Raw genomic sequence first — 5,000 nt, 5'->3', positions numbered from 1 at the left:
AATGCTGGGGTGAAACGGGCAGAGTTCTGCGCCCTGCGTCCCTTTATGCGTCCCTAACGCGCTCCCAACGCGGCCTACAGCCCTAGTCGGGCACAGCCCTGGTCGGGCTTAGACCACTGGGGCCTCTGGAGAGCAAGACCTCCAGAAGCCTATGGTCAGGCCTATTGCACAGGCATTTTGTGCCTGGCCATTCCGGGATTGTTGTGTTTCAAGGCCCAGCCATCAATACTAATGTGATGGCTTTCCCTGAGAACCCTCATGTCCCTGTTCTCCCAAGAGCCCGAGCTTTTATGTAAAATAAGGTGTGCACCTTGGGCCTTCCCCTTTGCGCTCTCTGCCCCCTCTCTTTCTCCAAAGCTGAGCTCTGCAGGTAAATGTATCTATCTGAGTGAGGGGCTAGGGAGGGCCTTGCCCAGCAGTCTTACAAAGCAAGAGTTCAGAGAAAGCACCTGCTCTGGGAAGGAGACTCCGCTCACAGAGAAGACAAGTCTAACATGCCACAGTGAAGATTGGATGGGCAAGACACACGCCTGACAGGCTGGTAGAACACCACCAGAGGAGCAGATAGCTACGCTAAGAAGGCCACAGAAAAGTCATACATGTATCTCATACACTGGGACTGGTTGTAATACTGGCCCTAACACCATTAGACAGTAGTCTGCGCATCATAACACCCAACAGTGACAAGACACTAAGCAAATGGCAAATGCTGCGTAGGATAAAGACGCCTTATATAACACAAGCTCAAGGCAGGCGCGCACACATAAAGATATATGTTGAGTCTCAGGAGATGTGCTTTTGTCTCTAGTCTCTTTGGCGCAATCGGTTAGCGCGTTCGGCTGTTAACCGAAAGGTTGGTGGTTCAAGCCCACCCTGGGACGTTTCCTTTTGCATGCATGAAGCACTTTAATAAATCATAGTAATGTGCCTTTGGTCTAGAGCTCCTGCGTGAGACCCTTTCCCTGAACATTTCAATCCTCTGCGTTCTCTCTGCACCTGCACTCAATTTCATCAATAGGATGGAAAACAAAAAGCCGAACCTTGTAATACAACCCTAGGCATATAAGGAGGTGGGCAAAAATGAAAAGGCTCACAACATTTGCTGATGTGACTCCAAAAGCAAGGACCTCGTGGCGCAACGGTAGCGCGTCTGACTCCAGATCAGAAGGTTGCGTGTTCAAATCACGTCGGGGTCACTGTTTCCCATTTTATGCCCCACTGAGTTCCCATATTTGATTTAGAAAGCAAAGTCAAAAGAACACATCCTTGCATTGGCCGGGAATCGAACCCGGGCCTCCCGCGTGGCAGGCGAGAATTCTACCACTGAACCACCAATGCTTCACATGTGTAGCTTAGAGACAGAGCTCTGTCCAAGACAGTGATGAGGCGCACGCACTCAAATTGCACACCTATGAACAAAGTGTGTGCAACAGACATTGGAATGCCAACGTTTCACATGATGGCAAGAATCAGATGCAGGAGACTATAAGTATGAATGTTTTTGCATTTGCTGAGGTCACTGGCTTGGGACTAGTGTTGTGGTTATCAGGGCATGATGGCAGGCTGTTCCCGACAGAAGTGGCTCATAGAAGGCAGCCTCCAGATCACCAGCACTATTGTGTTTCAGATCATGTCACTGAACTTCTCCTCCTTAAAAATCCTTCCCACTGTCTTTGCCAAATTCCCTGTCCTCCCCGAAATGCTGGGGTGAAACGGGCAGAGTTCTGCGCCCTGCGTCCCTAACGCGCTCCCAACGCGCTCCCAACGCGGCCTACAGCCCTGGTCGGGCACAGCCCTGGTCGGGCTTAGACCACTGGGGCCTCTGGAGAGCAAGACCTCCAGAAGCCTATGGTCAGGCCTATTGCACAGGCATTTTGTGCCTGGCCATTCCGGGATTGTTGTGTTTCAAGGCCCAGCCATCAATACTAATGTGATGGCTTTCCCTGAGAACCCTCATGTCCCTGTCCTCCCAAGAGCCCGAGCTTTTATGTAAAATAAGGTGTGCACCTTGGGCCTTCCCCTTTGCGCTCTCTGCCCCCTCTCTTTCTCCAAAGCTGAGCTCTGCAGGTAAATGTATCTATCTGAGTGAGGGGCTAGGGAGGGCCTTGCCCAGCAGTCTTACAAAGCAAGAGTTCAGAGAAAGCACCTGCTCTGGGAAGGAGACTCCGCTCACAGAGAAGACAAGTCTAACATGCCACAGTGAAGATTGGATGGGCAAGACACACGCCTGACAGGCTGGTAGAACACCACCAGAGGAGCAGATAGCTACGCTAAGAAGGCCACAGAAAAGTCATACATGTATCTCATACACTGGGACTGGTTGTAATACTGGCCCTAACACCATTAGATAGTAGTCTGCGCATCATAACACCCAACAGTGACAAGACACTAAGCAAATGGCAAATGCTGCGTAGGATAAAGACGCCTTATATAACACAAGCTCAAGGCAGGCGCGCACACATAAAGATATATGTTGAGTCTCAGGAGATGTGCTTTTGTCACTAGTCTTTGTGGCGCAATCGGTTAGCGCGTTCGACTGTTAACCGAAAGGTTGGTGGTTCAAGCACACCCAGGGACGTTTCCTTTTGCATGCATGAAGCACTTTAATAAATCATAGTAATGTGCCTTTGGTCTAGAGCTCCTGCGTGAGACCCTTTCCCTGAACATTTCAATCCTCTGCGTTCTCTCTGCACCTGCACTCAATTTCATCAATAGGATGGAAAACAAAAAGCCAAACCTTGTAATACAACCCTAGGCATATAAGGAGGTGGGCAAAAATGAAAAGGCTCACAACATTTGCTGATGTGACTCCAAAAGCAAGGACCTCGTGGCGCAACGGTAGCGCGTCTGACTCCAGATCAGAAGGTTGCGTGTTCAAATCACATCGGGGTCACTGTTTCCCATTTTATGCCCCACTGAGTTCCCATATTTGATTTAGAAAGCAAAGTCAAAAGAACACAGCCTTGCATTGGCCGGGAATCGAACCCGGGCCTCCCGCGTGGCAGGCGAGAATTCTACCACTGAACCACCAATGCTTCACATGTGTAGCTTAGAGACAGAGCTCTGTCCAAGACAGTGATGAGGCGCACGCACTCAAATTGCACACCTATGAACAAAGTGTGTGCAACAGACATTGGAATGCCAACGTTTCACATGATGGCAAGAATCAGATGCAGGAGACTATAAGTATGAATGTTTTTGCATTTGCTGAGGTCACTGGCTTGGGACTAGTGTTGTGGTTATCAGGGCATGATGGCAGGCTGCTCCCGACAGAAGTGGCTCATAGAAGGCAGCCTCCAGATCACCAGCACTATTGTGTTTCAGATCATGTCACTGAACTCTCCTCCTTAAAAATCCTTCCCACTGTCTTTGCCAAATTCCCTGTCCTCCCCGAAATGCTGGGGTGAAACGGGCAGAGTTCTGCGCCCTGCGTCCCTAACGCGCTCCCAACGCGGCCTACAGCCCTGGTCGGGCACAGCCCTGGTCGGGCTTAGACCACTGGGGCCTCTGGAGAGCAAGACCTCCAGAAGCCTATGGTCAGGCCTATTGCACAGGCATTTTGTGCCTGGCCATTCCGGGATTGTTGTGTTTCAAGGCCCAGCCATCAATACTAATGTGATGGCTTTCCCTGAGAACCCTCATGTCCCTGTCCTCCCAAGAGCCCGAGCTTTTATGTAAAATAAGGTGTGCACCTTGGGCCTTCCCCTTTGCGCTCTCTGCCCCCTCTCTTTCTCCAAAGCTGAGCTCTGCAGGTAAATGTATCTATCTGAGTGAGGGGCTAGCGAGGGCCTTGCCCAGCAGTCTTACAAAGCAAGAGTTCAGAGAAAGCACCTGCTCTGGGAAGGAGACTCCGCTCACAGAGAAGACAAGTCTAACATGCCACAGTGAAGATTGGATGGGCAAGACACACGCCTGACAGGCTGGTAGAACACCACCAGAGGAGCAGATAGCTACGCTAAGAAGGCCACAGAAAAGTCATACATGTATCTCATACACTGGGACTGGTTGTAATACTGGCCCTAACACCATTAGACAGTAGTCTGCGCATCATAACACCCAACAGTGACAAGACACTAAGCAAATGGCAAATGCTGCGTAGGATAAAGATGCCTTATATAACACAAGCTCAAGGCAGGCGCGCACACATAAAGATATATGTTGAGTCTCAGGAGATGTGCTTTTGTCTCTAGTCTCTTTGGCGCAATCGGTTAGCGCGTTCGGCTGTTAACCGAAAGGTTGGTGGTTCAAGCCCACCCAGGGACGTTTCCTTTTGCATGCATGAAGCACTTTAATAAATCATAGTAATGTGCCTTTGGTCTAGAGCTCCTGCGTGAGACCCTTTCCCTGAACATTTCAATCCTCTGCGTTCTCTCTGCACCTGCACTCAATTTCATCAATAGGATGGAAAACAAAAAGCCAAACCTTGTAATACAACCCTAGGCATATAAGGAGGTGGGCAAAAATGAAAAGGCTCACAACATTTGCTGATGTGACTCCAAATGCAAGGACCTCGTGGCGCAACGGTAGCGCGTCTGACTCCAGATCAGAAGGTTGCGTGTTCAAATCACATCAGGGTCACTGTTTCCCATTTTATGCCCCACTGAGTTCCCATATTTGATTTAGAAAGCAAAGTCAAAAGAACACAGCCTTGCATTGGCAGGGAATCGAACCCGGGCCTCCCGCGCGGCAGGCGAGAATTCTACCACTGAACCACCAATGCTTCACATGTGTAGCTTAGAGACAGAGCTCTGTCCAAGACAGTGATGAGGCGCACGCACTCAAATTGCACACCTATGAACAAAGTGTGTGCAACAGACATTGGAATGCCAACGTTTCACATGATGGCAAGAATCAGATGCAGGAGACTATAAGTATGAATGTTTTTGCATTTGCTGAGGTCACTGGCTTGGGACTAGTGTTGTGGTTATCAGGGCATGATGGCAGGCTGCTCCCGACAGAAGGGGCTCATAGAAGGCAGCCTCCAGATCACCAGCACTATT

General features: G+C 49.9%; 8 non-coding genes across 8 annotated transcripts; 5 read left to right on the top strand and 3 right to left on the bottom strand.

The window, feature by feature from the left end:
* The first annotated feature begins 807 nt into the window (after positions 1-807).
* Positions 808-881, top strand: TRNAN-GUU (transfer RNA asparagine (anticodon GUU)). Its single transcript has one exon. It is a non-coding gene; the product is annotated as a tRNA-Asn (tRNA).
* Positions 882-1,124: 243 nt separating this feature from the next.
* TRNAW-CCA (transfer RNA tryptophan (anticodon CCA)) lies at positions 1,125-1,196 on the top strand. Its single transcript has one exon. It is a non-coding gene; the product is annotated as a tRNA-Trp (tRNA).
* A 71-nt stretch (positions 1,197-1,267) lies between these two features.
* Positions 1,268-1,338, bottom strand: TRNAG-GCC (transfer RNA glycine (anticodon GCC)). The gene has a single exon. It is a non-coding gene; the product is annotated as a tRNA-Gly (tRNA).
* Positions 1,339-2,504: 1,166 nt separating this feature from the next.
* TRNAN-GUU (transfer RNA asparagine (anticodon GUU)) lies at positions 2,505-2,578 on the top strand. Its single transcript has one exon. It is a non-coding gene; the product is annotated as a tRNA-Asn (tRNA).
* Positions 2,579-2,821: 243 nt separating this feature from the next.
* TRNAW-CCA (transfer RNA tryptophan (anticodon CCA)) lies at positions 2,822-2,893 on the top strand. The gene has a single exon. It is a non-coding gene; the product is annotated as a tRNA-Trp (tRNA).
* Positions 2,894-2,964: 71 nt separating this feature from the next.
* On the bottom strand, positions 2,965-3,035 carry TRNAG-GCC (transfer RNA glycine (anticodon GCC)). Its single transcript has one exon. It is a non-coding gene; the product is annotated as a tRNA-Gly (tRNA).
* A 1,154-nt stretch (positions 3,036-4,189) lies between these two features.
* On the top strand, positions 4,190-4,263 carry TRNAN-GUU (transfer RNA asparagine (anticodon GUU)). Its single transcript has one exon. It is a non-coding gene; the product is annotated as a tRNA-Asn (tRNA).
* Positions 4,264-4,649: 386 nt separating this feature from the next.
* TRNAG-GCC (transfer RNA glycine (anticodon GCC)) lies at positions 4,650-4,720 on the bottom strand. Its single transcript has one exon. It is a non-coding gene; the product is annotated as a tRNA-Gly (tRNA).
* Between the last annotated feature and the right edge of the window lie 280 nt (positions 4,721-5,000).

Source organism: Triturus cristatus, chromosome 4_2 (genome assembly GCF_964204655.1).
Source record: "Triturus cristatus chromosome 4_2, aTriCri1.1, whole genome shotgun sequence".
Taxonomy (NCBI): Eukaryota; Metazoa; Chordata; class Amphibia; order Caudata; family Salamandridae; genus Triturus; species Triturus cristatus.
Note: the sequence above shows the minus strand (reverse complement) of the source record. Positions and strands in the feature narration are given on the sequence as shown.